Source organism: Pinus tabuliformis, chromosome X (assembly GCF_031772625.1).
Source record: "Pinus tabuliformis cultivar Carrire ecotype Pingquan chromosome X, CPIR1, whole genome shotgun sequence".
Taxonomy (NCBI): domain Eukaryota; kingdom Viridiplantae; phylum Streptophyta; class Pinopsida; order Pinales; family Pinaceae; genus Pinus; species Pinus tabuliformis.
Genome location: NC_142308.1, coordinates 1,131,650,329 through 1,131,669,656, shown reverse-complemented (window position 1 = coordinate 1,131,669,656; position 19,328 = coordinate 1,131,650,329).

Sequence of the window (19,328 nt, the reverse complement as noted above, 5' to 3'; positions counted from 1 at the left end):
AAAATAAAAAGAAATAAAAGTGGGCATGATGACACATGGATTATGCACATGTGGATCCCTTTCTAATCCCCTTACTATTTTTGGAATACTTTGTTCTATTTAATGGTGAAAAAGGGATATGTGAAGATGATTCATTCATTCACACATTCTTTGAGGAAAGGAATGTTGCGAGACAAATGGTACTGGAAGTAGTAAGTTGATTAAGGGCTCAGGGGTGACAATTGTAAGAAATATTAACTGCAACTCATCTAAGGTTGGGTGGAGAGTTGTCCCCGACAATTTGTTGTTGTTAGAGTAATCTGGATAGCATAACAACTTCAGAATCACTAGTAAGGCCTATTGTCGCTCCACAGGTATGTTGTTCTTTTCAAATGTTTTGAAAATTCTATGGTAATTAATTGAGTAGATATGTTGATTGATAATATCATGGTTGATGTATTTAATTTGTCTATTTTCATTTTGGTTCGTTACATTTGACAATATATATTTTATACGACAAAAAAAGGATTTTGGGGGATTTTTTCTTAGTTATTGGAAGCATAATGCCTTATATCCACTTAGGGCTTATGGGGTTAATTAAGATGCCCTTTCAGAATTGCTTATTCTATGCTTATGGATTATAATAATATACTAAGGTCTTGAGACGAAGTAATCCCGTGTCTAACCAAGACAAGTTGTGAAAACCAAGGCCCTACAAAAACGGTGTTCTTTAAAGGATCAAACTTTGCTAACAATATCAACAATGGAATGGAAAATAATAATTAAAACCCTTGTCAAGGAACTTAAAGCTAAATAAAAGAAGAGGTTGAGCAGTTACCAAACCAATTAATGATAATGTGAAGAAACAAACCATATTCACCCTCCTTCCAAGTGACAATTTGTTTACCTTCAAATGGACTAATCTTGCTTGCCAATAAAAGTCTTGAATCATCCACATCAATATCTTCAATGAAACAAGATATATATCAAATGAGTTGACACCAAAACACCAATAAAGATCTTTTATTCATGGCATAAAAAATGTTCTCCAACAATTCACAACTATTTAGAATGAGTGCCTATATTTATAGATGAGGCTCACAACTCCTCCTCATTCTCTATTAATTAATTTAACCTAAGGAATCAGAAATAAAGTGGCTTGTCGTCCACACAATTTGGATGTTCAGTCAAAAAACAATTAAATGATACTTTACATGCCTAAAACCCTTGCAAAGGGGGTGATATCATTTGTCTAGGAGGAGAAACTTGTCTTTAGGGTACAATCTTCCATTTAAAAATGAATCAAAGAGGCTTCTTTTGAAATTATGTAACGATCCTTTATCCACTTTAGCTCCAACATCTAGCTCATGAGGTGGAACAGCCTCTCCCGAAGGCAACAAAAGGTATCCAAATGTGGATGGCTCCTCCAAATATGCAAACTAGTATTCAAATTATGTCTTCTAATGATCTCCATGTCATCAAAGTGACCTTAAGTGTGTGCCATTTCATAACTTCCAACTAACACGTCACTTAAGTGATCTCCAAATCACAAATTCAAGCTCCAAATACCCCATGGATATCATAAAAAGGCCACACATGTGGGTTGGCCCCTCTTAGAGGATAAAAATCAACTATAAAATGAAGAAAAAAGGAGGGAAATGCTCTAGCATATTCTACTTGGCATGTTCAGGGGGTGCCCATGTGGACGCAAATAGCCCATTGTAGCTCTAATAAGGTGACTTGTGCCTTGATAACTATGAGACTACCTTGGGAAATTTAAAACTATATAAGCATGAATAGAATCACCTCCAAGGTATCATGGCCACATTGTGGTACATACATAAGCAAAAGAGGGCCCAATGGAGTATCATAAGTGTGAGAACCCTTACAAAGCATAATCACCTTTTCATTACAAATAAAATAGGTGAGTATTTAGGGCTCCTATAAATCATGTGTCCTAGTAGACTATATTTGGATGCTTGAATACCAACCCAAAACATAAATGCCCAACTTGATAAAAGTTACCACCACCAAGGGATAGTTGGACAAAGAAATAAAACCAAGTAACATGAGAATGGGAACTAAAAGGATTGGCCATGACCATCCACTTGAGGGGATTTGGGCTACCAATAACTAACATATGTACATAAACCATCCCATCATTGCCACATATAATAAGAATTGTCACATTTTTCGCTTATCATAGCAGTCACATCTTGTGAAAAAATGTAGGTCACATTTCAAAGAATTTGAGGTGTAACATTATGCACTCCAAACCCATGGATGTTGTAAGGAAAAATTGACCTAATGATTTTTCTACATATGAATTCAATATGATATTATCTCATCCTATAGGATGTGGATTTGAGAACTTCATCAAATGGAAGAATCAAAATTTTCAAATCCATATTTGGCATACCTCCCTTCAATATATTATCTAGGGGGTTTAAATGAAAATTAGTTTATTAGTGATATCAAATTAGAAATAGGTATGCATGAAATGTTTGCACAATCCAATTGATAGCTATATGAAAGGAGGGAACATAGATTTTAGTCGATTGGGTATAAAATAACAAAGATGGATTCTTGAAAGATTCCACATATCATGTACCATGGTGAGTAGTGGAAATCCATGACTGGCTCTCTCTCCCTCTCTCTAAATTGGTGTGTGAGACCCCTTTTTTTTATGGGGAGAGAGAGAGAGAATATCGTATACCAATGATGGATTCAAATAACAATGATGGATTCTTGAAGATACAACATATAATATACCATGGTGTGTAGTGGAAAACCATGACTAACTTATCTCTCTCTCTCTCTAAATTGGTGTGTGAGACCCACTTACACCCTTGGAGAGAGAGAGAGAGAGCTTTCAAATTGGTGATATGTGGAAATTTAAAAATAGATTAAGAATTTGGGAGGGAAAGAGATTTAAAATTGGTGATAAGTGGCAATTTAAAAATAGATTAGCAATTTGTTTAAAAATAGTTTCACTAGGAGAATTAAACATTTTGGCATTAATTGTTATTAATTTTAGTTTAAGTTGAATTGGGAGCAAACTAGATTTTACCCAGTGGCAATGAATGAGAAATTGGACCATATGCTATATAATAAGTAGAAAGTATAAATGTTTTGTAGGCTATTATTGTTTGCATATGGTTGGGATTACCTTATAATGGTGATCATCTTGGTGGGAGCATTCACTTATGGGGAGTCAATGCTCATTTTGTTAGTTTTCTTTAAGAGAGGGTTAATTATCTTAGTCTTACTTATTTGGATCCTCCTAATGTTTTTGGCAAGGTCACCCATGCAATTTATCTCCTCCCAATTACCCAAATAATTTGGTCCATTTTAGAAGAATCTTCCAAAATTCAGAGATCCATCTTGTAGTAATAAGAGATCCATCTCATTAATGAATAATTTCATTTGTAAGAAGCAGTCAAGAAAGCGAAATTGGTCTTTGATCATGATTTTGAGGGTAGATTCCATCCATTACTTTTTAGGCAAAATTTTAGTTGATAGGATTCCCTCTCACCAACATTAAGGCCACCCTTAATTTGTTGAAGCCATAGCGTAATTGTTAGTCATCTCATTAAAAAATGTAGGGTACATTGCAAAGAATTGTAGGTGTAATATTATGCACTCCAAATCCATGGATTGTAGGTGTAATATTATGCACTCCAAATCCATGGATTTGAAGTGAAAAAATGACCTAAAAATTTGTTTGCATATGAATCCATCAAAAGTAATATCATCCCATCCACCTTGTTAATGCTTAATTATTTTTTCTTCGAGCTCCCTATTACCTAATGGTTTATTTGACAATTCCAAACTCAACACTCATGGAACTAGCACTTGTCCTATTTATATGCATCCAAAATCCTTATGCAACTGATCTGAAATTAAAAAGTGAAGGTTTCTTGAATAAGTTTACAAGCTAGTTTATGTCTTGTGGGCATTGGATTGAAATTGAAAAAGCACATAACTTAGTAATTTTAGTTAAGTTTTGCAAATTTAACTAGAGAAAAATAAACAACATGCAACATCACAAAGCAATAATTTGATGACCGAGTTCACCCCTCCTGGGCTATGTCTCCAGGTCTAGCTTCCAATGTCGTCCCTTTATATTATATGCTCAAAATGTGAATTAAATCGATATAAAATGCTAAAATCACAAAAATAATGTTGTCATTATGTCCAGAACACCCAAAAAAACCCTGCGTAGGCTCTTCTTATGCTCAAAAAGGCTGAAAAATGGCCAAGTTAGGCCTCCTTATTCATTTCTCTACTATTTGTTCTATAAAATGACCAAAACTAGAAAAACATACAATGAATCTCCTTTTGGTGGAACTGTTAGGTGACAAATTAATGTGGGAATGATGGAAATTCCACTGAAATAGGTGTAATTTGTCGAACCATTAATTGCACCAATAGGGTCGCGCGTCAATCCTTTCGCCCCCTGATTTGGTCATATGGTCTTTTATATGGTTAGGGGCACGAGCCAAAGGCCATGCGCCCACCAGCTCCATGCTCCTGGTCATGTGGAGAGCCATGTGGCCATAAGATGGGGACACACGTCAGCCCTCCTCTGCAACCCCTGCCTATAGTCTTGTGTCGTTTGAATAGGACCTGGGGCTGTGGCTTACCGCCTCACCCCTCTCACTATAACACTCAGTCATGCAGGGTGTACCATGTAACTTAGGGTTGGGGCCACGTGCCTCGATCCTAAATAACTTTAATTTAAATATAATTTCCACCATCCATATTAACGAGGAATGTAGTTGGGCTAACAGTTTGGTTTTTGGTTGTTCAATGTGAGGTTGTGGGTTCGATTCCTATAGGGTCAGATGGACCCTTATCAAAAAAATCACAGGCCCTAAGGGCCATATGGCGCCCTCCCATTAGGCCACGTGGTGCCTCCCAATTGGCTGATCCAAAACACAATAACCAATAAAAATTCACTAACTCGACATGTACAACCATACCACATGTCACCATGAGATTAGACCATCTGACATTCATACTACCCAGTCATCCTGCTGATGGCAGTGCTACATCATCGTATGGCCTGCCCAGTCAGCAACCCAGTCAACCCAGCAAGTTGATTATTTAACTATTTTCCAAAAACTTCAGAATGTCATAACTTTCACATACATTGTTTGATTAAGGCAATTCAAGCATTGTTGGAATCAGAATGATGATATCTACGATTTGGCATTGGTTTCAAAATATTTTGAGCATTTTTGTTTTTGAGCATATTTTTTATCCCGTGGATCATTCCTCCCCGCTGGAATCTTTTGGACCACCAAAAGTCTATTTTTACTCAACAAGTAAGTGAGCGTACAGCTCCCTCACTTTCCCAAACTCAATCCACCTTTCTTTACTTGGATTGGTACCTTTGAGCCCCACTCAAAGATACTACACATTATCTCTACGTTCAGTCATAATGTGCCTGTCAAGAATTGAGTCCTCCTATGACTCATCTAAATATTTAGGAGCAACCATTCTATAGATGGAATCTGAATATTCTCTTCATGATCATAAATCATTGGAGGCTCATACAGTCTCAAGTTGCATTGTTACCAATCTTCTCCAAGATTTTGAAAGGACCATATCTAATTGGCTTGAGATTTTTACCTTCACCTTGAAGTATTTCCTTGCTGATATACAACCAAACTTGATCTCCCACTTGCAAATCATGATCAACTCGATGTTTTTCATGTCTTGCTTTATACTTGGCTTTACTTTTCTCTAGTTTCTCTTGTACTCTTTGATGCACTAGCTGAATTTGTTCAATGAAATGCTTGGCTTTGTCCACATCACTATGTCCATCTACTGCAATATCTTTACCAAATATGAAATCCAAAGGAGACTTTGGAAAATAACCCAAACAAGCTTCAAATGGAGATACTTGCATAGATGAATGCTTGGCACGATTGTAGGCATGCTGGATGTAATGCAAATGCTCATCCCAAAGTTTAGGATGCTTACCACAATATCCTTGAAGGAGATGCATTATTGTTCTTTTCACTACTTTTGTTCAATTTCTGTCGATTTGTGGATGGAATGTGGTGTTCTTCTTCAACTTGGTGTCCATAAGTTCCCATAAGCTTGACCAAAACTTCTCGACAAATCAAGAATCTCGATCAGAAATAATAGAAGTGGGAAACCCAAAGTGAACCCATACATTTTGGAAGAACATATTTGTAGTATGTTCAGTTGTAACATGTTTCTTACATGGCATAAACACACACATTTTTCTTAAACAATCCACAACAACATATAGATAATCATGACCTTTCCTAGACATTGGTAGACCCCCTACAAAATCCATAGAAATGCTTTCCCAAGGATGAGAATGAATAGGAAGTGGAGTGTACAAAGCCAATTTCTTATTGTTAGGCTTGCTAGTAGCACACGTGGAACATCCCTTTAAAATCTTGAAACAGTTCCATTCATGTGAGGCCAATAACAATACCTTTGAATTTGAGCCTATTGTTTTGCCTACACCAAAGTGACTAGCAATAAGATAATTGTGGGCTTCCATTATGACATTGACTCTTTCACCCTATGGAACACATAACTTTCCAAGATGATACAACAACTTTTTATGAACTTGATAATCCAACTCTTCAACATGATTTCCTTGAATCGAAGTTGCATAAACATCTTTAAAATCGTCATCTTGAGCATATTGTTCAATATAACTTTCATGCATGATTGAGTTATTCTTAAGAATGACAGATGCATTAACAATAGGCCTTGATAATATATCAGCAACTTTGTTGTATATATCTTTCTTGTACTGATTACCAAATGAAATTGTTGTAGGAATTCCATACACCTGAAATGTCTAGCTTGTTTTAGCTTGGTTTGCGAATCGTAAATATTGCAAAGGTTAATGGTCAATATGAATAATCATTTCTTTACCCATAAAATAGTGCTTCCATTTCTTCACACTTTGTACCAAAGCATACAACTCTTTATCATAAGTTGGATAGTTAATTATTACATTAGTAAATGTTTCATAATGATAACAAATAGGATTACCATGTTGCATAAAAACTAATCCCATAGCATAATCGCTTGCATTGGTTTGAATCTTCAATGGCTAATTAAGATCTGGAAGTGATAGAACTAGTGTTGTAGTGATTTTCTCTTTCAAAGTGTCGAAGGATTTTTGTTGCTTGCCTCCCCACTGAAAGACTTGTTTCACACTTGTCAAAGCATGTAATGGTGCTACAATGAGTGAGAAGTTAGCTATAAATTTTCTCCAATATTGGGTTGCTCCCAAAAATCTCCTAACTTTTGTTACATTGTTGGATTTAGGCCAATTCATAATGAATTCAACTTTTGAGGGATCAATCTTCAATTCACCCCCTCCTACAATATGACCCAAATAAATCAAGAAGGTTTTCCCAAATTCACACTTAGACATCTTCAAATGCAATTTCTATTTTTTCAAGACATTTGAAACTTGTTTCACATGCTCAGACATGGTCTTCACGAGTCTCATTAAAAATCAGAATATAATCTAAGTATACTAAGCCAAAATCATCAAGGAATGGTCTAAATAGATCATTCATAACTCTCATGAATGTTGTAGGCTCATTGCAAATCCCAAATGACATAACTAACCATTCAAACAAACCTTGTTTTGTCTGGAAAGCGGTTTTCCAAATATCATCTTCAACAATCCTTATCTGATGATAATCGCTTCTCAAATCTAACTTAGTGAAGTAAACAACATCCTTAAAATGATCTAGCAAATCATCAATGTGAGGAAGAGGATAGTGATTCTTTACTATGATCTTGTTCAAAGCTCTAAAATACACACACATGCACCATGTACTATCTTTCTTTGGAACCAAGACAATATGAGACCCACAAGGAGATATGATAGGCTTGATAACCCCTTTGTCAAGAAGCTCTTGAATTTTCTTCTTGATCTCTGCATTCTCCAAAACTGACATTCTGTACATGCCAATATTTGGAAGTGGTGCATCTTGCTACAAGTGAATCTCATGTTGGATTCCTCTTTTAGGAGGCAACCCTTCAGGTTCTTGAAACATCTTGTCATAAGTGTTAACAAATTCAACCAATTCATGTTTGAGTTTAGAATCACATCTTGTGAAAGCTTCAGATTCAACAATATCTTTAGATTTAATCATCAACAACACAAAATTCTTACTAGCATTTACAAGCCTTTTCATCTGACCAACACTTACAAGAGATAAGTTCATCTTCTTATGATGTGCTCTAACAACATATTCAACTCCATCTTTAAAAGATTATATTTGTTCTCATGACGATTGAATATGGATTTCCAGTCATACAAATATGGACTCCCTAAAACAATTCCACATATATCAAGTGGTACAACATCAAGCTCTACCTCATCTATAAAATTTGTAGTGATGGCGAATTTGAGTTTACATTTTCTTGTCACTTGCAATTTAGCATCATCACATACCCAACCCAAAGGGTAAGATTTAGAATGAGGTGTAGTTTCTAGATTTAATTTCTTGACAATTGCTTGAAAGATAAGATTGATTTGGGATCCACTATCAAACAATGTATCAACTTTGGTATGTTTTGTAATGACCCTTATATGAAAAAACTCACTTCTTTCTTTATCATTTTGAGACTCAATAGACTTACTAGAAGAAATAGCACTTGCATTATAAGCTTTACCTTTTATTCCCATGGTTGTGATTTTGGTTTCATCACCTGAATCATATCCTAAATCCTGTTGAGTTGTTGCAGCAGTCTTTTGCTTCCCCTTATTATTGAACTTCTTTGGTTTCATTTCTGGATGTAATTTCCAACAATGGTCTTCATCATGGCCTTCTTTTGCACAATGTTTAAAGGTAAGTTTCTCTCCCTCTTTCTTGATTGTAGCATTCTTTTTTCCTTTTCTTTTAAATTTCCCCTTTCCTTTGTCTCCAGATTTGGATGGCTTCATGCTAGTCTCTTGAGGACAATTCTTGCTTTTTTATTCTAAATGAGTTGCATGAACACATACTTCATCTAGATTGGTGGGATTAAACATGAGTATACTATGTCTCAAATAAATATGTAATCCAACTATGTATTTAAGGAGAGTGTCTTGTGAAGACAAATAAACACCCAATATTAAAGCTCTTCTTCTAAATTATTGTGTGTAACTTTGGACATTCTAACCTTTAGCTTGTCTAAAATTTTACCAATCCATAATTGCTTTTTGCATGTAAGATAATGGATAAAATTTCCTTCTTAATGCAACTATAAAATCACTCCAAGAAAATATAATTTTACCACTTTTCTTCAAATCTTCTTGAGTTTTGGCCTCCCACTAGATGAGGGTTTCACTTTCCAAATGAAGAGAAGCAAGTTCGATCTTTGTAGCATCATCATCAATCTTTTGAATCTTGCAATAGACTTCAATTTGATGAACCCAATTATTAAACTTTTTGGCATTTACTTCCCTATTGTACATAAGCTATTCAAACTTGACATCAAGCTTAAGAAAAGGAGACTTAACATGTCCTTTTGGAGATATAGAAGGAGTATGTCTAGGTGTTGAAGGAGGTGAAGAAGGAGGTGAGGATGGAGGTGAAGATGGAGGTGAAGATGGAGGTGAAAGAGGAGGTGGAGGTGGAGAGTTGCTCCCATCACCACCATTACCTTTTTGTTGATTAGAAATTTCTCCTTGTAAACTTGTTGTCCTTTCATTGTACAACACCTTCCCCATCTCAGACATATCATAGAAGGCCTTTCTGAAATATCTCTCATCCTCAAACATCAGTTCTTCATGTGCCATGATTGGTGGAGTTTTTGGATTTTGTGACCTTCCTGAACAAATTTTAGGGTTTGGTTCTTTAAGCACTCCTTCTCCTCTCTTCAATATAGACCTTGTAATCATTCAAGAAAAAACTTGTAAAAATTTTCAAACCTTCAAAACAACAATACTTTGATACCGAACTTGTCTGAAATTAAAATTTGAAGGTTTCTTGAATAAGTTTGCAAGCTAGTTTATGTCTTGTGGGCAATGGATTGAAATTGCAAAAGCACATAAACTTAGTAATTTTAGTTAACTTTTGCAAATTTAACCAAACAAAAATAGACAACATGCAGCATCACAAAATAGTAATTTGATGACGGAGTTCACCCCTCCTTGGCTAATCTCCGGGTCCAAATTCCAATGTTGATCCTTTATATTACATGCTCAAAATGTCAATTACATCAACATACAATGCTCAAATCATAAAAATAATGTTGTCATTGTGTCCAAAACACCCAAAAACCAATGTCTTAGTTCTTCTTGGGCTCAAAAAGACTGAAAATGGTCAAGTTAGGCCTACTTGTTCATTTCTCTGTTATTGTCCTGTAAAATGACAAAAATAGGCAACGAATTTCCTTTTTGCAGAACTGTTAGGTGAAAAATTGGCACGAGAATGATGGAAATTTCACTGATATAGGTTCAATTTGTCGAATCATTAATCACGCCAATAGGGTCGCGCGTTGATCCTTTAGCCCCCTAGGTTCGTCATATGGTATTTTATGTGGCCAGGGGCACGGGCCAAATGCCACGCGCCCACCGACTTCATGCTCCTAGTCATGTGGAGGGCCATGTGGCCACAGGATGGAGCCACACACCAACCATCCTCCGTAGCCCCCACCTATGGTCTCTTATCATTTGAATGGGACCCCGGGCCAAGGCTTACCGCCCCACCCCTCTTGTCGTAGTGCTCGGTCATGTAGGGTGTACCATGTGACTCAGTGTTGGGGCCACATGCCTCGCCCCCTGCCCCCAATGCCAAAACAATTTTCATTTAAATATAACTATTGCCACCCATATTAACGAGGAACATAATTAGTCTAACAGTTTGGTGATTGGTTATTCAATGTGAGGTTGTGGGTTTGATTCCTACAGGATCGATTGGACCCTTAACAAAATTTTGCATAGGCCCCTGTTACAGGGAAAAGTGTCTATTTAGAATTGCTCTATCCCACTAAGGTGTGACAGCTGCCTTAGAAACAAACAGAGAAAAGCTACTTTTGTTTTTCCTTTATGAATTATAGATAGAGAGGAATAGAAAGACCAACCTCTGTCTTGCGCCAATCTCCTGATTTGATCCCTCTCTTCTTTGATAGTCCTCAGCTACCTGCTCCCTTGCACGCCCAGCTTCACAAAGTACCTGTAATATCACAGAAGCATAGCACTATACAAAGACATGGATCTATAATCATAAACAATCTAGGGTCAAATGTAAATTGACCATACAAATGTAACAAACATCAATGACACAAAAGCATGGAGGAAAACTCAAATAGCTTTTATTGATAAACAAGAAAAGAGCCAAGAGGAGTTACAACCGGTTGTTCTGACCCAGCATCAACCTCCCAGCAAAGAAGCCCCTCTTCACCTCAAACAAAGCTTAGATCACCCAACAATCTGATGTTTGTCTCAGGAAACCAACATCAATTCCTTACAATATGCAAAATTCCAACCTTTGGATCTCTGGGATGAGGGATCCATATATAGATATCTGTAAGGGGGATGAGTCAGCTTGTGATTTGATTAGTGTCTTCTCTCTGATAGTTCTTGCTTCCACTTGGAGACTGATGGCCTCTTACTCATCCTTGGTCAAATTCAGTGAGGCAAGTGTCACAGGAGAAGATTCTGGAAGCTTCCATTGCCTCTCCACCTCGCGGAATGACATTGCCATTTGTCATTTCTCGCCCATCGCACGCCACAGAAGGGACTTTTGAAATGCAACGCACCCTCACAGTGTATTTGGGTGAGATTCAACGCACTTAGCCAGTGGAGCAGCTGCAATGATCTTGTTTTGACCAATTCTGAGCAGTTTCTCATGGAGAACTTCTGGGAGAAGCTGTAATCTGTTGACCTTGTTCATTTAGGGGTTAGAACAACACTTTTAGGGACTTAGGAGCCCTTGGTTTATGGACATTTCATGCTTGGGGTTGTAGGGCCCAAAAATGTCTATAAAAGTTGCCCCCTAAAGTATGAGGCCGTTAATCTTTTGGTGTCGGGTGAAATGCTTTATTATGAGGATCCGAAGTTCTTTCAATGCTGGGAGGAGACCTGTAATAAGATACAATACAATACATTATCTTCATACTATTTTCATGATCTAGTTGAGGCGGGCACTCCCATGCTCAGCTTTATAAATTCATTTTCATGTACGTAGGACAGACAATCGTCTGAGTGTAGACTGATGATTCTGATAGAGCCATCATCCTTTTGAGTGGATGATTATCTGTGCAGCAATGATGCACATTTAATGTCTTTATTTCCCTGAATATATATCGCAGCCCGGATGGATGAAACTAGATCCGATGTCTTCAATCTCGTCCGATCTTCACTCGAAGTACAAGTCGATCCATGTGAGAAATGTTCTGAAGTCGAACATGGAAATACATCGCTTGATTACCAGTCAATGATGTAAACTATTAACAAGTGCGAGAGGAATCATCAATAGTGATAATGACCCTCAAGGTACTGCGGTACAATTCACGTGGTGTGAATAAAGGACTTGGCGTCGAACACCACGCAAAATCTTTTGTTCGAAGGCCATTGATGTAAACCTGTCACCGGAAGTGAGAAACTTGCCATTGAGGCATGCAAGCTTCAAAGTACTGAATGGGGTGTTCCTAGATCAACTTCTTGGATAATGAGTTGATGTCGACAAGAAGTGATTTGTCACAGGAGGGCCTTAATGAACCCCACATCAATGACACGGAACGGAGCAAATGATTTTAATGGATGTGAAAACGATCTGGTGATATAAGGTTCAGGGTGGCGGTCATGAAAGAATGGAGTATAATGTATGGTAATGGGTGAGACACAGGTGAATTCTCTGAATGACTTCTCTAGAACATATCGGCGACACTGATGTGATGGATTGGTAGCATTAACCCCAAATGTGGATGGTATGGCGTGACCATGGTGATGTGGCTGGTGAATGAAACAACCCAACCCGACTCGGACACAGAGTGGAAGTGTCATGTTCAAGAGCGACTTGCTACCAACAAATTTTCTTCAAGTTTTCTTCCCAATTTTCCCCAGTCATTGTTGACCAGTACCTCTTTATTTTTGTCAAGCTTGAGGAGGATAACATATGCTTGTTCTATAATTTGCCCTTCGAGCAAACCCATCGCTATGTTTTAACGAGCCTAGCGATAGTGAAACTCGTTCTCGTCTATAGACAATTTTGTCGCTATTAATCTTTTTAACGAGTTTAACGACAAAGATAACTCGGTCCTTTTCAATTTTAGAGAGTCTGAAAAGGAACGTAAAGGTAACTCCAAAATTCCTTTTTCGTCATCTAATCCCTTAAGTCCGAAAAAGTATAAAACAATACAGAAGGGATGAATTTTCGATACTTTTAACGAGCCGAACAAAACAATCGCTCAATCTTTTTGTGTAATAATCCCTCAGGTCCAAAAAGATTAAAATCTAGAGGAGGGATAGCCCTTCCTGTCCCTTTAACAAGCTGGAGAGGCCAATGGCTCGGCAATCTTTTCATATTTTACGAGTCAGTTGAAAAGAGCTTAAAGGAGACTCGTCTTTTGAGGAACGAGTGATAAAACGTGTAGCAGCTGATTCCAGGTAAGGTTTGGAATTTTCCAATCACAGCAGTGTCACAAGGATGGCTAGTGAAATCACTCTTCGCAGCAGTTCCTCAAAATGGGTAAACAATCAAATGGAGGTGAATGATCGGCCAATGAAAAAGTGGAGGTGACGGTGCAAACACGACCAAGGCTTTAACGGCTGAAGTACTATATTCACGATGGTTATTTACCGGGGAATAGTTCATTTTTTAACGAGCTTAAACGCAGGGGGAAACATTTGCTCATGTCTTATGTTTAATTTTTAACGAGCTTGAACTATGTGCTAAAACTGCTCGATTAATCCAGTCATGTGATAAGAATGTCTCATATATAAAACGGAACTTTTGGAGTTTTGCCCCACACCCTTCCTTTATGCAAGTTAGGAAACGACCAATCCAAAAAACAGATAAATGATCGCTCTTTACTTGCACTCCAAAAGGTTTGCATGCCCCCAGGCATAAAACAGAGTTTCAAGGTTACCCCTACTTTAGTCCGTTAAAACATTCATTTTACCGAGAGAGGCCTACCTCTTGCAGGTTACCCAAAGATTGTTCCATTTACAGCGCAAACAAAACACTTCTTCGGCGATGTCTACCAAAATAGACAAAGGTGAGTGAAGGAGGCTACTCCACTCACATAACTTTGACAAGAGAATCTTGTTCTAGAATAACCCCCTCTTCCAATCACGGACGGGGGTACAGACTAGTCATATTCTCTCGCGGAAACCTACCCTATACCTGAAGTTTTCCTGCCGAAGCAGACCAGGGTGCATGCCCCCTGGGTTTCAGCCATGTCCCCCCGAATCACTCGCGCTCAGCGGGAGGACGGACTGGAGATTTGAGACATTTCTTGCGCGAAAAGACCATTCAGGGATGGTATATGACTATTTGCTCTGTATGATCCGGGAAATGAAAGCTGGTCTACAAGCTTGACCACTCTTCCTTCGTGCGGAAAACACATTACTCTAAAGAGTGAGGAGACAATTGCTCCCATGCAATAAATATAGTCTTGTCCAAGGAGTAGATTGTAATCCAGGGGTCCTTGGACTACCATTACGTTCATGTCAACGGTTTTCCTTCTCAATGTTATGGGCACATCGAGAAGGATCCCTAACGGTCGACTAGTTCCTTTATCAAAGCCTGTTATATTTCTCATCTCAGGCAAAAGCGATGGCGAACCAAGCGCTTTCCAAGCAGTTGAGGAAAGGATACTCACAGAAGCCCCTTCATCTATGATGGTACCAGCCATAACCATTCTATATATTTGAACAATGATTCGGAATGGTATACTAGCTAGTAAACGGGATCTGCCTAGTTGATTCCAATTGAAGGAGACAACTAGGTTGCTTGGAGGTGGGACCGAATAGACGGCCGGGTACGACTCTGACGAACTTCCTTCCTGCGGTAAAGGAACGGGTAAATTGCCCCCATGTTCGTTGGAGTCTGTGCTTATGAAAAGAATTTGGACGGTGTCATCCTTGTTCTCTTCAGTGACTGTATCATCTGAAGATGGAACCTCTGAAGGCAAGACTGGGTCAACTACCGCCTCGACCTTTTTACTTTCGTCTGGTATGGATTCAGATGGTTTATCTTCAATGATAGATGCTTCGGCCGACCACCTGAGTGGGCCAGCCGGATTTTCAACTAGTGACGAACTCGACAAGAGTTTTTTATATTTAGGAGGAAGTCGTAACGGTGAAACCGGACGATCATCCAAAACTCTTTTAGCTTCGTCTAAGAAGGGACAACGGTGGATGGCATGATCGCCTTCGCACAGTTTACAAGGAAATCTATATTTTCCTTTTTGTCCTGGGGCTTCACTTTCACTAGTTGACGGTGTGTTTTCAACATGACTATCAGAGGTTGACGACACCGGGTTGTGCAAATGAGGAGACCAGTCCCTTAAGATCCGAGGGATGCAAGGACAATCTCTGTGATAGTGGTCTCCTTTGCAAATGACACATGGCGATTTAGGCCTGGTCGGTGCGGTGTGTGGATTTTTGCTAGACGACACTCGTTTGCCCCCATTCGCTTTTGGCTCCTTCTTCTTCTTCTCTTTCTTCTTCTTTTCCTTCTTCTCCTTAGGTACTTGACTTTTGGCTTTACCAGCCCCATCAAGCGAGGAGGAAGGAGGAGAGGAAGTAGAAGGTTGGTGGGTAACTCTGGACTCGTCTAATTGTTGATTCGATTGTTCAGGAATTGTGGTGTTCTGAACGACAGAGGTTGAGAAGAGCCATACAGGCAAACCAATTGTCAATCCTGGAAGCGACAATGTGGCCATATGGGGTGCACCAACATCTCCCCAAGAGGAGAAGGGACTAGGATTTCCTCCAAGGGGACTTCCTTGGTTGGTGGATTCCATTTTCTCAACCCAAGATCAACGTAGGAAAGGGTAATGAATATTCTGTTTAAAATAAATTTTAGATGCTTTGACACAACTTGTTTTTTCAGTTTTTAAGAGTCAAGAAAAAACAAAAGATGACTCTAGTCTCCTTCGATTTTTAATGAGCCTGAAGTGACAAGTGCTCAGATGGACCTTTTCTGTTAAGGAGTCTGAAAAGGAACGAAAGGGACTGCTCTAGAAATCTAGGTAGAGGGATTACCAAACCAATCGCAAAATTGCAGAATACTTTTTACGGTACGCAGTCAATCTTCCCGAATGTTGTGTTTAGTGCATTGCGATCGATAGGGCGGCAAACACGGCTTCCTATGGATAAAGGATTAAGCCTATTGGGGTCTCCCAAAATATACTCGATGGTACGTGAGAGCACAAGTCTGTACTGGCACTTATCGTCTCAAAGTGGAGGAATCACCCAACCATCAGTGAGAACAACAGTTACCAGGCTTTACGACGCCGAAATACGTCTCTAGCCTAGACTTCTAAATGTTGTGCGTTAAGTTCCAAAGCGTTGTTAGATTCATTGAATTTATTTTAAGTTGATCTTGTTTATGAAGTTTGCCTTTCGGGTTCACCACGAGATGTAGATGTAATTCCTAAAATGCAATCTAAGATGATAAACAAACTTTTTATCTCCTTTATGCAATGAAAATCCTAGCTACTAGGGAAAAGAAAGACATAATCTTTTCACAAAGAGCAAAGAGCACACTCTAAATGCACTTTCCTAAATCAAGCCAATCAGATTGTCTATATGCAAATGCACATGCATGTATTTGTTTTCGACTTTCTTAGTATATGAATGCTAAAAAGAAAGTTGATGCACAAATCTGAATTTCTTTTCAAGCGACAAATATCAACAAGCTTCTTTCGAAATCAAAAAATGGAGACGATTACAACACCTTACGATTTTGAAATGAATACTTGTTCTTGACACTAGAAAATTACAAATTCAGACCAAAAGCAATAGTAACAGGATAATCGACCATCAACAGCAATTAAACTTTTTCCTACGATTGAAATCGACACTTGCGACAGATTCAAATCAAAGGATGACAGTACGATTACGCTACTTTTGCAAAGGAGAACTGTAAACGACTCAACAAACACACAAAAACATCTACAGTTCTTTTGTACAAAGGAGACGGAATAACAGCAAGGAAAAGGGGTTTCAAACAGACATGTACTGATCACAGGCAGCAAAATTCAAGAATAGAACTAGAAAGAATGAACCACAGAAGCCACAACTGCACAGAGCTAGTCTGATCAGCGCACCTGTAACACAGAGAATCTGAAATGCAGCGCAGGTTGTCCACTCGGGAAGTGCGCTGAAATTCAGAATCTCTGAATAGTACCTGCGCTGGGCCAGAAACGAGACTCTGTTCGAGTTCCGGGTCACAATTTGCAGTTTAGTTCTTGGGTTTTGGCCGAGCAAAAAGCAATCAGTAATGCAACAATCAGGGGTAGATCTAAGGAGGATCTAAGAGCTATCACAAGGGCAATCAGATAGTTTGTGAATCAGTTGTTTAAATCATAAACAGATCCAGTAGATGGATTGAAGTAGCAGTTGTCTACTTTGCATTTGTTATGGAAATGCAGTTCGAATGCTACTTGTAAGTTTATGAAACAAACAACAAAGAATGATAAACAAACAAACTAATTAGCTCCCCAGTGGAGTCGCCATTTTGTTACAGGGAAAAGTGTCTATTTAGAACTGCTCTATCCCACTAAGGTGTGACAGCTTCCTTAGAAACAAACAGAGAAAAGCTACCTTTGTTTTTCCTTTATGAATTATAGATAGAGAGGAACAGAAAGACCAACCTCTGTCTTGCGCCAATCTCCTGATTTGATCCCTCTCTTCTTTGATAGTCCTCAGCTACCTGCTCCCTTGCACGCCCAGCTTCACAAAGTACCTGTAAGATCACAAAAGCATAGCACTATACAAAGACATGGATCTATAATCATAAACAATCTAGGGTCAGATGTAAATTGACCATACAAATGTAACAAACATCAATGACACAAAAGCAAGGAGGAAAACTCAAATAGATTTTATTGATAAACAAGAAAAGAGCCAAGAGGAGTTACAACCGGTTGTTCTGACCCAGCATCAACCTCCCAGCAAAGAAGCCCCTCTTCACCTCAAACAAAGCTTAGATCACCCAACAATCTGATGTTTGTCTCAGGAAACCAACAGCAATTCCTTACAATATGCAAAATTCCAGCCTTTGGATCTCTGGATGAGGGATCCATATATAGATATCTGTAAGGGGGATGAGTCAGCTTGTTGATTTGATTAGTGTCTTCTCTCTGATAGTTCTTGCTTCCACTTGGAGACTGATGGCCTCTTACTCATCCTTGGTCGAATTCAGTGAGGCAAGTGTCACAGGAGAAGATTCTGAAAGCTTCCATTGCCTCTCCACCTCGCGGAATGACACTGCCATTTGTCATTTCTCACCCATCGCACCCCACAGAAGGGACTTTTGAAATGCAACGCACCCTCACAGTGTATTTGGGTGAGATGCAATGCACTTAGCCAGTGGAGCAGCTGCAATGATCCTGTTTTGACCAATTCTCAGCAATTTCTCATGGAGAACTTCTGGGAGAAGCTGTGATCTATTGACCTTGTTCCTTTAGGGGTTAGAACAACACTTTTAGGGACTTAGGAGCCCTTGGTTTATGGACATTTCATGCTTGGGGTTGTAGGGCCCAAAAATGTCTATAACAACCCCCGAGGGCCATGTGGTGCCCTCCCATTGGGCCACGTGGTGCCTTCCAATTGGTTGACCCAAAACACAACCATTAATAAAAATTCTCCAACCCAACCTATACAACAATGCCATGTGTCAACACAGGATTGGCCCGCCTGACATTCGTACTTTCTATTCATCCTGCTGACATCAGTATCGCATCGTCATACGGCCTACATAGTTAGCTGCCCTATCAACCCTACAAGTTGACTTTTTAATTGTTAGATAAAAGCTTCAGAACCCGATAACTTTCACATACAGTGTTGGATTGAGGAAATTCAAGCATTGTTGGAATGAAAATGATGAGATCTATGTTTTGGCATCGATTTCTGGAGATTTTGAGCACTTTGATTTTTGAACATATTTTTGATCCCCTTGATCAACAACAATTAAGTAGAGGCTTATTTGTTTGATATGTATCTTATTCCTAGAGGTGGTGGGAAACTCCAATAAGATCAAATTTGACCAAAAGGATAGAGGATAGGAGATCAAAGAATTATAATAAATCACATGTAATGATTTGCAATAAGCAAATTATAGATGACATGAGGTGGTTTATGATAGGTCGTCAATAAACAACAAAAAATT